We start from the raw sequence: 14014 nt of genomic DNA on the forward strand, positions 1-14014 counted from the left end.
TGCTTCTGCATGCATGCGCTCATTGCGCTCCAACTCAGAAGAGGCCGAAGTTGAACCAGCGAAAGAACTCAAATGTACTTTTTAAACTTTCATTTTCCCTTCCCTGGCGGATCTCGAAGCTACAGATCTCGAGACAAATGATCTGTGCATTTATTTGAAATTGTTTTATTTTATTTATAATAAATTACTCATTAGCAATAGTATTACTGATCCATTGTATCACCCAGGCCCAGCGCATGACGTTAGGAGAGGAATCAGTTGCTTGCTGTAGAATATATTTGTGAGATTCTTTATCACAAACGTAGGCTAAATACATGCATGTGAGACACATTAATTGTGTCCGAACATATGTTTTATTAATATTCATTAATTCCTGCCATGAACAAATATGCTATCTAACATTATTTCATTGAATTGCGATAAATACATTAAAACTTCATTATGTAGGCAGTCATTTATTGGACTGCTGTTTCTGTTAACACCAAACGTCCATATTATTATTGTGAGCAGAGCTTGTAGATCGGCTACTTTTGGTAATTCTTTACCAAAAGTAGGCCTACCCGATACAAGCTCACAACACGGACGTCGCGTTGCTTATAGATCGGCTATTTTCCATAGGCCTATGTTATTTTAAAATAACCTTTTTATCATAGACATATAGGCCTAAATGCCTGCAAACATATTTTCATTAACCTATTTTTTCTTTATTCATGCATGAATTTAAAACTTTAAAAAAATTGTCCTTGCAGGGAGGTGACAGCCTGCAGTCACTTATTTGATACAGTCTGTTCCTAGCGAAAATTCAGCAGCAGCGTTTTGACTGGTTTCTTGTAGTCAGTTGATCCTATATATCCAAATGAGTGAAACGGCCGGGATGATTTGTTTATTTATGAGGCGATCTGAAAAAACCTAATGGGGATTTCATGCAAATAAAAAGTACATGAACCCGCGGACCTACAGCGCCCTCTACCGGATGCCCATGGCTGCATCCGAATTGCTAGGGTTGTTCCCTACTCCCTACCCCCCATACGGGGATCCAGACTCTAGTGGACTCTATAGTGATGATTTCGGACAATACTCCCTGTATGGGGAGCACCGACTCTGACGTCAATATCGGTAGAGGGTGCTGTAGGTCCGCGGGTTCATGTACATTTTATTTGCATGAAATCCCCATTAGGTTAGTCGATCTATAAGCAACGCGACGTCCGTGTTGTGAGCTTGTATCGAGTAGGCCTACTTTTGGTAAAGAATTACCAAAAGTAGCCGATCTACAAGCTCTGCTCACAATAATAATACGGACGTTTGGTGTTAACAGAAACAGCAGTCCAATAAATGACTGCCTACATAATGAAGTTTTAATGTATTTATCGCAATTCAATGAAATAATGTTAGATAGCATATTTTTTCATGGCAGGAATTAATGAATATTAATAAAACATATGTTCGGACACAATTAATGTGTCTCACATGCATGCATTTAGCCTACGTTTGTGATAAAGAATCTCACAAATATATTCTACAGCAAGCAACTGATTCCTCTCCTAACGTCATGCGCTGGGCCTGGGTGATACAATGGATCAGTAATACTATTGCAAATGAGTAATTTATTATAGATAAAATAAAACAATTTCAAATAAATGCACAGATCATTTGTCTCAAGATCTGTAGCTTCGAGATCCGCCAGGGAAGGGAAAACGAAAGTTTAAAAAGTACATTTGTGTTGAGTTCTTTCGCTGGTTCAACTTCTGCCTCTTCAGATTTGCTTCGCTGTGTTTTTGTAGTGACCATCGGATGCTCCCTACAATTCCCGGTGCATTGTGGGATACTTCAGTCCACTATGTTAGGGTGCAAAAATGCTCACTACACATTCGGACACTACAACAAAATGGCGGAACGCCAAAGTAGTGCACTATATGGGGCATAGGGAATGAATTCGGACGCAGCCCATGTCTCCTCCCTGGCCACTCCCTCATTCCATTCCCTCACACTGCACACCTGTCCCCAACTCTCATCAGCCCTGCAGTGCTTCCCATTACACACCTGTGAACCCTTTGCCATTATCCTGCTGCCTATAAATACTGGACTCATTGCACACACAAACTGGCAGTACATAAAATCATTGTCCGGTGCTCCTCTTGGTGTTCCTCTGTCCCTGGAAATCCTTGTTCTCCTTCAGTAAGGTTTTTGCATTTCTGGACTTCCTATGTTTTTGCCTTGTGCTTTGTTTAGTTTTGGATTTTGTCTTGTTTAGTTTTGCCTTTTGGATTTTTGTTTGTACTTTGGAAATGTTTGGACTTTGGGCTTCCCTGAGTAGATACTTGCTTTCCTATTTTTGATTGTAAGCTAATCTGCCTTTTCTGCTTTAATAAAACAGTTCTTGAAACTACTCTGATTGTGGCTCTGCATTTTGGGTTCAGACATTCTGCTACCGTGACAGAGATAGGCTATCGAAGAACAGTGGGTAAGTTTGCTGTTGGAGTAACTTCCTTCAGTTGAATATTAAGAAAACTAAGGAGGTCTGAGGTAGTGATTGTGGAGGAATACAAACTACTTGGGTACAAAGATTGATTCCAAGCTGACATGGAATTCCAACACTCATGCCATCTATAAAAATCGGAAAGAAATGTAATGGCACTCTTCCATCGATCCTTTGTGGAGAGTGCATTTACATTTTGTTTTGTTTTCTGGTATGGCTCATTATCATTGGTTAATAAGAACAAACTCCATCAAATCATCAACGTGTCCAACAAAATAGCGGGGGTACGATTGAGAGTACTAATAATAATAATAACTAGATAAAGTGCCAATCGGCACAGGTCTCCACCAGGATTCTTCCTCAGCCTAGTGGGAATATGCGTGCACAGTTTCATCGCAATCGGACGCTGCGTTGAGGAGTTGTGGCCATTTGCTACTCCTGAAAACTGTAGGAGCCAATTGTGGCCAATCAGGATGGAATATGAGAAATCAAACAAACCTGTCTTGATCACATGACTATGGAGATCATGTGTACCGATTTGCGTGAAATTTGGATAAAATGTGAAGGAGTAATAATAGAAAATGTGTTTTACATATGTTGGCCTCCTGGTGGCGCTATAAAGAGCAGATGTGAAAAATTCCAGGCAAAGGTTTTTCCTTGGCCTCTAGGGAGTTGGCATACAAAGTTATCCACAGATCCGTGCAGTTAGAGGTAAAACACTTTTGGGCCAGTTATAGCGCCACCTTGAGGCTGAGTTGAAATTGTTCATGTGGCATTTCGTCCTCGGCCTAGTGGGAATGTGGGTGCACAATTTCACGGAAATCACGCGATGTGTTCATGATTTGCAGCATTTTGTTTGAAACTGAGCACTCCTGTGAATTTTGGAAGCCAATCTTAACCAATCAGGATGGAGTCTGAGAAATCTGAAAGACCGGTTTGGTTGAATGGCTCTAGAGAGACTGTGTACCAATTTGCGTGATGTTTGGACACAATCTGTAGGTGTACTGTGCAAAAACTTGTTTTGCACAAAGCGGCCTCCTGGTGGCGCTATAACAGGCCGTTCTGGAAAGTTTGGGGCAGAGGTTCATGGTTGGCATCCAGGGAGTGTGTGTGCAAAATTTGGCATCGACCGGGTTAACGGTGGCCGAGATAAGCTGCTCACGGATGGACAGACACACGGACGGACGGACACACGGACGGACGGACACACGGACGGACGGAGTGCAAAACATACTCTCCCCCATGCCTTCGGCTGGTGGAGACAATAATATTTTTTATTTATAACGCACTTTACATTTGAAACAAATCTCAAAGTGCTACAGGCAGAAAAATGTTTAAAAAAGAGAATAAGAATAAAACAGTTAAAACAGCACACAGGGCAGCTTAAAAGTCCGACAGGGCAAATGCCTTACTAGAAACTCGACCGGCCTTCGACCGGTCTCGATTCTAGTTCCACGTGTCATTGGCTCCGTTGCGACGTTGTCACCCTTGCAATGTTGCACTGCTAATTGTAGTGAGCAAGGAAGGTGTTGGTGTGAGTAATGAGTGTGATTGATGCACATGGAGAATAGGGTGTAAATGCAGACGGGAAGTAGATGGAAATAAGATGGCATTTGTATTGTCATGTTGTAATGTATGTTTGTAGCAAAGAGTAAGAATTTTATGTTGCATCACCATACTGTACTGTACTGTACTGTATCATTCATACTGTACTGTACCATAATGTACCGTGCTGCAGGGGTTCTCAACCCGTTGCACATGTGGCCACTTCAGGAAGTAGGCCACTTCCTGGATAGTGCAATAAGGCATTGTGTGCTTACTGTACAAACTGTGTAGATGTTGCGGGCAGGATGATAAGCTTAGAACCTTAGCAGTCTGGTCTGTGCCCGCACAGAATACAAAACTCTGATGCTGCCATTCAAAGCAACCAAAGGTATGGCTCCCCCGTACCTTTGAAAACAATCGCGCGCTGTCACTCTGATGTACTTGTTCCCGATCCTATCCATCCTTAACCCATTCTGACCTGAGATCAGATTCTAAAAATGTCTATTACATCCTGACAGTTTCATTATTTTTTTTTATTTTTTTAAGATATTTTTTTTGCGGCTTACGCCTTTTATTGATTTTTTAAGGGACAGACAGTAGGCTGACAGGAAACGGGAGAGAGATGGGGGGATGACATGCGGTAAAGGCCGTGTCGGGTCCGGGAGTCGAACCCGCGGCACACCGCGACTGGATCACCAGTCCGGTGCCCAGACCGTTACGCTACGGCCTGGGCCGACAGTTTCATTATTAACCCATTCTGACCTGAGATCAGATTCTAAAAGTGTCTTCGATTTTTCAAAAATAGCAGACCTACAAGCTCGTATCGCGCCACTCGGTGGCGCGCTATGAGCTTGTAGATCTGCTATTTTTCAATAGCTTAAAGCATAACATGATGCTAACACCAAAATGGGTCCCCGTTCAGAATGGGTTAATATTGTTATTCCCAGAGAGCAATACACTGTATTCCATGAACATAATATGTGATAACATCATCAAAGTGTGCTTTAATACAAATCCCAGTGTCCAGAGTTTCATTATAGATAACTAGTCACTACAGTGTAAAGCTATAATGGGTTGACCTTCAATGACGACAACACAAGCCATCTTCACAAATTGCCAGCAGCAGACTATACCTCCTATGGCGGCTGAGATGTATGGACGTCACGTGGCCCATCCCATAATCCCCAGCTTTCTGTCATATAGAAAGCCTCCTTACATTCCCTGCTGATCAAAGACCTGGCACATGTATAGTAGGCCTATGTGTCTAGTGTCCACTGACGAAAACATTGTACATTTATTTTTTTAAACGTGCCAGAGGAAGTGCTTTGGAGGCCTCCAACTGTTTATATTCACTTGTACGTGGCTCATCCCATAATCCCCAGCTTTTGCGTTCTGTCATATGGAAAGCCTCCTTACATTCCCTTTCCTGGATGGGTACGGGGGACTCTCACAGACTAACAAGGCTGTATGAGGGAGACCACCATTGGATCTAAACTCTGTGAGGTGCACTAATATTGTCTTCATACACTGACACCAAGGTAGACAGGAACGCCCACAAACGTCACATCCGGTTTTAGCCTGGGGTAAAGAAAATGGTCTTCCCCATAGTGTTATAATTGCGTACGATCCTTTGGATCACTTTCAGAGCGATTTGTTGGATGATAGAAATATTGACAACCAAGAAAAATCCATCGGAAGGACATCTGGAACGCAAACGTTCAGTCGCCCTCAGAAAATTGACTTATTAAGTATAGGAGACGATTTAGCCATGGTTCACATGGTGCTTGTATGTCATGGCGGAGCCTCTGATGTTACAATCCTCCTCGGTTTGGTAGAAGTACCGGTATCTTCCGCATTGTTCAATAAAAAGCGTTAATCCGATCCGTGGCCATTTTTATCAGTTATAATGTATCCGCATGCACCAACCGATAGAGGCACATAGTTGATAGCACATGGCCAAAAACGGATTAAGCCTTGCTTTTTATTGAACAATACGGAAGATACCGGTACTTATACCCGCCCTAGCAGAATTGTAACATCCATGGCCCTGGGGTGATTACTTTATATTTGTAATACTACTACATATTAGGTTAAGGTTAGGTTTAGGCATCATTTTTGTGAGGTTAGGGTTAGGTTAAGGTTAGTTTTCTGTTACAAGTGAAAGTCCGGAATTCTAAATTTAGTTGAGTTAAAGTATTAAAGCATTGGTATAAAAAAGGACTTAAAGTACTAAAAGCACTCATGTAGAATGTCCCTTTTCACAAGTTATCATGTCTAAAATGTATTTATAACATTTAGAAAATAACCAAAATATGTATAGAGCTTGCTTAAGTGGTTATGTTTAGTAATACAAATTAAATCTAAAAAGTAAGTAGTGACTAAAGTGTCATAATCATTGTAGTAGAGTAAAAGTACACAATTTGATAAGAGAGGCCCGTACGCTCAGCAGCAACATAGAAGATGTGTTGTGTTACCATTTTGCATGTAAAACGGCCCGCTTTTGTCACAAAATCTCTGCTCACATGCCCTGGTGTACATATGCAAATGTCAGACTTTTTCTCTGGTCATCTGCCAAATAATGAATAATTAAGCCACTGGTTGTCATCGGGGTGCTCTCCACATAATAGCATATGGCCTTTATCCCATTCTGAACGGGCACCCATTTTGGTGTTGGCATCATGTCATGCTTTAGCTATTAAAAAATAGCAGATCTACAAGCTCATATCGCGCCACCGAGTGGCGCGATACGAGCTTGTAGGTCTGCTATTTTTTGAAAAATCGAAGAACGACTGACATTTTTAGAATCTGATCTCAGGTCAGAATGGGTTCATCAGACCAGTGTGTGTCCGGCGGAAACCTCGTGTGAATCTGATCTCAGGTCAGAATGGGTTATACATAAATGACTGTAGCACACACACAGTGTTTTAGATAGCATATCTATACAGGCTTGATGTTTACCTGTCATTTTTTCTTTGAAGCACTACACTGTAGTGACTACAGTTGTCAAGGGTTCATGCCATATGCCATGGATAATAATTAGTATTATGAGTATTGCTAATACCAGGCTACGGGCAAACAGCCTCATGCAGCTCCATTCATGACAAATGAGATGTCCTTTATTGTCCACAAGGAAAATTAATTCTGTCGGGTCAGACAAGACAAAACACACCACATAAAAAAATAACGTAATCATAATACTTCTAATATAGTTTTTTTTATCCGTTTTTTATGCCTCATGGCTTTTGATTGATTGGTTGAAATACTTATTAACAGTTTGCAGAATTACAGTACATTTCAAGCACAACTCAATACAAAGACTGTTAACTGTGAGCGGACGACCCAATAAAGCATTACACTTGTTTACAAGAGGGTCTACCTTGTTCAATTCATCAAAACATTTAGAGACGTACAAATAGACACTTCTATATAGCCAAGGAACAGAATAGGAATTCATCATAAAGGAGGTAAAAAGGGAAAAGAAACATATATTTGGGGGAAAGTACATTTACTCAAGTGCTGTATTTTGAAGTATTTCTATTTATAGTGACTCATAGGAATAGACTATGTGACAACCAGGTATAGTCTGGTGACCACCAGAGAGACGGGTGACAGCCGGAATGTAGACGGCACCCCGGGAGCAGTATGAGTTGGGGCCCCAGCCTGCATCCTCCGTGAGGAGGAAGCCCAAAAACATTCGATGAGGCCTTTAGGAGGGCTATTCGAGCCGCAAGTGGAGCCTGCAGTACTACCATTGCCCAGGTGGAGCCTGCAGAACCATTGCGGCTCAAGAATCCACCACTCCTGAATGAAGTGCTGGGAGTCTGATGCAACGCACAGGTCCTCGCTGTACTACTGGTGAGAGCAGGAGTGGACCTGGTGAGACGTAGGAGGGGCCCGGACAGGAGGCAACCCACAGAGCCTAGTCCCTCCACATGCCAGAATTGTACCTCTCAATTCCTTGGCACCACTATATGCTGCTCCCTGAAATGGGAAGTTAACACTAGTAACATCTTGAGTAAAGCCCACCAGAGGCTTCACTTCCTACGCCTCTTAAAGAAGTTCGTGTGACTGGGGAGGTGTTGGTTCACTTCTACAGAGCCACTGTGGAGAGTCTTCTCAGTCTCAGTGTGGTATGGAAACACCACCGACTTAGAGAGGAAACGGCTGGAAAGGGTGGTACGCACAGCATCAAAGATCATTGGCCTCGACCTCCCATCCGTCTCCTCTATCTACCCACACGTACTAAGCGCAGAATGCAGAAGGTGATTGCTGACCCCTCCCACCCTGCCTGCTCTCTTTTGTACAATTTCCACAACCACTTAACAGTGGTTGTGGAAATTGTGGAGGCGTTTGAACGTGCGTGGGCTGAGTGAATGTGTTTCAAAGCTCCATGGAGTTTTCCATAGCAGTAGGATTCTGCGAGCAATTAAAGTATTTTTAAAAACTATTTTCTTTTGTCTGTTGTTCAGTCTTGTTCCTTTTTTTTTTTTTTTTTTTTTTTTTTTTTGCGGCTTACGCCTTTTTTTTTTTTTTTTTTTTTTTGAAGGGACAGACAGTAGGCTGACAGGAAACGGGAGAGAGATGGGGGAAGACATGCAGTAAAGGCCGTGTCGGGTCCGGGAGTCGAACCCGCGGCACACTGCGACTGGATTACCAGTCCGGTGCCCAGACCGTTACGCTACGGCCTGGGCGTCTTGTTCCTTCTTTAGGGACACCAAAAATATCAATGCAAAATTGACAACGCGGACCCCTGGATCGATCTAAATGTACCATGAATCGGACAATGGTTTCGTTCACTGAAGCTTTGCAGTAAATTCAACTTTAGCATTGACTAACCTGCTGTGGAAGTCTCGTTTACAAATCATTATTTAAATACTAATAACGACCGTCGCTCTCATTTGCTGCTCTTCAGCTTGTCTCACATTGATATTGAGTGCTGTGGGCAGGCCCACAATTAACAATGGAATTATTATCCCATTTAGGAACTGAGACCAGATTCTACAAAATGTATTCTAAATCATGACAGTTTTCTGAAAAACCTATGTTTCTATGTCAGTGGTTTTCAAACTATTTCATGTCAACATTTATTTGTAATTGGCTGCCGACCCCCATCTGAAAATATGTTGTCCCAGGGTCCCCCCAGAAGCAAAAATATGTTGTCCCAGGTAAAGTTCTCAACGGGCCGGCCCGAGGCTCGGCCCTACCCTAAAAATTGCCATAATGTTAAGCCCGAAGCCCGACAAAAGCCCGACAGAAAAAAAGAGAGACAAAAAAAAGCAGCACTAAATGGCAGCACAGCACGCCGTGTTTCAGTGTGAAAGTGAGAACGGAGATCAACGGATTTATCGAAATAAAGGATGTATGTAACTCACGTTAGAATAGGCTATTAATGTTCCATAACTTCCATTTCCAATCATTCTAATGGATTCCATACAGTGGTGGTGGTGACTGGTGAGTAAACACGAATAGCTGCTGCAGCTCCCTCCCTTAGTTTCCTCTGAAGTGAAGTTGCTTTACGTGTAGCTAAGTTATATATCACTGGATCGTTTGGTGACGTTGATTAATAATTAGGTTTTATTCATCGCAGCCAGCTGGGTTAACGAGACTCAGTGCAACATGACGAAAACCTGACGCTTCTTCAGCTGTGATAATCCGATTGATTTTATAAAATATTTAAGCATTGTCAGGATCGGGACTTAACTTAGCGGGAGTAAGCTGGACGGACGACCAAGTGCTGGAACAGGCTTTATTTGCTTCTCAAACAAAACAAAACAGGAGTAACACAGGATGCCCCACAGGGCTAGAACCACACGCACACGCTCACGACGTGTTAGACAATAATTAAGAACGCACACAGAAACACACAGGAGCAACACATAAATACTAACAAGCCCTGATGGCAACATTGTCCACAGCTGAGTCCCAGGGTGTCAGAGTAACAGGGGGGGCGGGGAACACACAGGGGGGTGGAAGGGCAAAGATAAGGATGGCGGTCCAGGCGTGGTACGTCCTAGGACAGGACGTGACAAGCATATGGCAACTTGGCAAGTTAACTGGTGGTTAGTAGCTCGTTTGGTGCGCAAACCAGAGGGAAACCAGCGGTAGCAAGGCAAGCAAGCAAGTCTCTCACCGTTCACTGTTCTCTACTGCCTGCGCGCGGGGCAGAAAATCACAGAGCCCGAGGCTCGGCCCGGCCCGACTAATTAGCATATTTTTTGGGCCCAGCCCTAAAACGGTCGGGTCGGGCTTGGTCGGGCCTGGTCAGGTTCGGGCAGAGTTTGAGAACTTTAGTCCCAGGGTCCCCCCAGAGTCCCCCCAGAAAGGTCCCCCCAGAAGCAAAGATTTTAGTTAAAAACATTTGCTCTGAAAGAATATACCGGTATATTCAAAGATTACATTTTCACGATTTCTTAAAAATAACAGTTCTACACGCTCGTAGTGCGGCACTCGGTGGCGTTGCATAATATTAGTGCATTTATCAGCACCGACATTCTTAACGGAGCTGTTGACAATCACAACAAAACTGTATTGCTCGCTTTAATTTGTAGTTTGCTTTGCGTTTCACCTCGCTCGCTCAAGGTCGCCATGATTGCATGAATATAGCCGACGGGGGGGTGTGTGTGTGTGTGTGTGTGTGTGTGCGTGTGCGTGTGCGTGTGCGCGTGCGCGCGTGTGTGCGTGTGTGTGTGTGTGCTCGCGCTGTCGGGGATTGGGGTGAGATGAAATTACAGGCCTGTCGCTCTGACTTCAGTAGTCATGAAATGTTTTGAGAAAATCATTATCAGTCTGCTCATTGGACATCTTTCAGTTTGCCTATAGGATCAACAGGGGTATAGAGGACGCAGTCTTGACCTTGGACTATTTTCTTTTGAAACACTTGGACAATAACAAAGCCTATGCACGCCGCCTTCTTGTAGATTTCAGCTCAGCATGTAATACATTACTGCCACATCTCTTAATAAAGGGGTTGAAGGACCTTAATGTCCATCCTCTTATTATTAGATGGTACCATTCATTTTTAACTAAACGTACACAAAGGGTCAGTGTGAATGGCACTATGTCAGAGCGCAGAACCCTGAGTACTGGAGCACCTCAGGGCTGCGTTAGCTCACCTGTCCTTTTTACTCCTTATACAAATGAGTGTAGAAGTGGCAACCCGAACAATTACATCATTAAATTCTCGCATGATACTGCCATCTTAGCCCTTCTGGATAAGGATATGGATTTAGCTGACTTATTTTTAGAGGTGCAGAACTTTGTAAAGTGGTCTGATGACAACAACCTTATTCTTAACGTTAAGAAGACACAGGAGATGGTGTTTGTCCCCAAGAGTATTAGTGATCACAGGCCTGTGGTCAAACTGGTCATCCATGACTCGACCATCTCACAGGTCTCCTCATATAAATACTTGGGGATCTGTATTGACAACTCACTAACTTGGAATACACATGTTGACAGTCTCTGTAGTAAACTACAGCAAAGACTGCACTTTCTTCGACGTCTCAGGGTTCATGGTGTTGACCAAAAATGTATGTTAGTGTTCTATCGAGCAGTCTTGGAAAGCCTGGTCAGGTTTGGCATCACATTTTGGTTCGGTAATATCTCAGTGCAACTGAGGTCCAAATTGTTCAGATTGGTGCAGACTGCAGGGAAGGGGTAAGACAACTCCCCTCTCTTCAGTTTATTTATGAGCAGGCTACATTAAAACAGGCTAAAAAAATTGTCAGTGATGTTACCCATGTTTAAATGGTGAGTTTGTAAAGAACCAAAGTGGAAGTACATCAGATTAAAAAAATCTTTGTACCAGGCTACCAGCATCAACTAAGATGTTGAACGAGGCTCTGAAACGGCAGTAACTGTGTGAGGCGAGATTATCCACATCATGTGTGCAATGGTGTAATTTCCCTTGTGGACAATAAAGTTTACCTTGACCTTGATATATGAGCCGGCCAGCAACTCTACATCTGACCTCAAACCCTTAGATCTCCATATATGTAGCTGACCTGTTCTGACATTCCATATGTGAGAACTTTCTCAAGCTAAATGAGGACAAGACAGAAGTTCTCATAATCGGCTCTAGTGAGCAGAAAGAATCAATATTAAGCAGACTTGGCAACCTGACTGTAGACAGTAACAGTACAGTAAAGAACCTGGGGGTTATTATTGATTCCGAATTGAATTTTAATTCACACATTAATCATGTTACCAAGATTGCCTTTTTTCACCTTAGAAATATTGCACGAATCAGAGCCTATGTGTCCTTGGACGATGCAAAAACGCTAATCCACGCCTTTGTTTTTTCTCGGCTTGATTACTGCAATGCACTTTTTTCAGGACTGCCTAAGAAAACAACTGACAGATTACAACTTGTCCAAAATGCGGCAGCCAGAGTTTTAACTAGAACTAAGATGAGAGAACATATTACTCCAGTTTTGGCATCACTGCACTGGCTTCCGGTTGTTTTTAGGATTGATTTTAAAATTATTTTACTTGTCTATAAAGCCCTCAATGGTCTCGCACCTTCCTACCTACATGACTGCCTGCCTAAATATGTCCCAAACCGCCCGCTAAGGTCTTCCACTGCTGGCCTGCTCGCTTTGCCTAACAAAATGGCAACTAAAAAATACGGGGAAGCAGCTTTTTGCTTCTACGGGCCATCGGCATGGAACAAGCTCCCTCTGTACCTTCGTCAGGCAGCCTCTGTAGACATTTTTAAAGCTCAGCTCAAGACCCACTTCTACAACATTGCCTTTAAGTGATCTTATATTTTTTGTTATTCATGTCCTCACTGTATTGCATTACTGCTTGTTTTTTAATGTCGTTGCCTTGCTTTTCTTTTATTCTCCATTGTTCTGTAAAGCACTTTGAGCTGCATTTGATGTCATGAAACGTGCTATACAAATAAAGTTTTATTATTATTATTATTATTATATGTTGATCCTCCCCACTCGTCCTCCCTGTTATGACATTCCATGTTGATCTGACCTCATCAAACCCTGTACACTCAAGACACACTCCATATATGGCCAGTGCAGAATTCATTCCATAATGTTGATCTGACCCCCCCATGCCAAAGCGCCAGCGCTCGCCCAGCAGTCTGCTGTCTGCCGTCACCCAGGCCAATGTGTGCCCTTTAGTGTGAGGTCGCTTCTTGTCCCCAGGGCATCTTACTGGTGATACAAGTTTATCTTAGTGATTGAAGTCACACTTTGGGATATTTACATTTCACATCCCCGACTTGACAAGATTGGTGAATGAGCATTGAGCAAGAGAGCTGCTTGCCTTTAAATTAGCATTTTGTTTATATAATATCCAAGGAAGGTCTAAAAGCTTGGCATTCGTGGATGCTTGTACACCTGTGTCTGTGGAGCTTTGATAGTGAATGCTTCAATTTCCATCTAGCTGATTGGCATCGCTGGTGAGGCTCTTGTAGACGTATTACTGTAACTACCTCTGTCAATCTGCTGCACTGCAACATGTTGATCCAGGTTGACATTCACCTGTCAGAGTGTCAGAGTGACAGGCAGCTATAGCCTATAGCCTATAGATATAGCTGCCTGCAGTAGCCTACAGGCACACATGTCATCAAATCATGACACCATCGTGACCGCAGTGTTCTTCTGAACGCACATAACAGCAACCAGTGTCAGCCAGACCTAAGCTATAATCATTCACATTGACATGGCGGGCAGTTAATTCTGTACATTAATTAAGATTAGGCTACTCTACTCGCCATGTCAGTCACATCAACGTCCAAACAACTCGATATATTATCAGCCCTTCCAGTTGATAACATATTCCATGTCAGTCGCATCAAACGTCAAACAACTCAATGTATTATTGATTAACATATTCCATATTTCCATATAGCCTATCCTAATCCTGTTCAGCCATTGTCCCGAGTTTGAGTAAAACTACAAAAAAGTACTGATTGTGCAGAATGTCCCCATTTAACCTTTTTCAAATGCATAATAATCTCAATAAAATATTTTG

General features: G+C 42.8%; 1 protein-coding gene across 1 annotated transcript in view; it reads left to right on the plus strand.

Moving 5' to 3' along the window:
• rxfp1 (relaxin family peptide receptor 1) overlaps positions 1–14014 on the plus strand; it is a gene marked incomplete at both ends in the record, with an annotated part of 82241 nt that overhangs the window by 20725 nt on the left and 47502 nt on the right. The window lies entirely within an intron of this gene.

The sequence above is a fragment of the Protomyctophum parallelum genome (genome assembly GCF_964188405.1).
Source record: "Protomyctophum parallelum genome assembly, chromosome: 16".
NCBI lineage: Eukaryota > Metazoa > Chordata > Actinopteri > Myctophiformes > Myctophidae > Protomyctophum > Protomyctophum parallelum.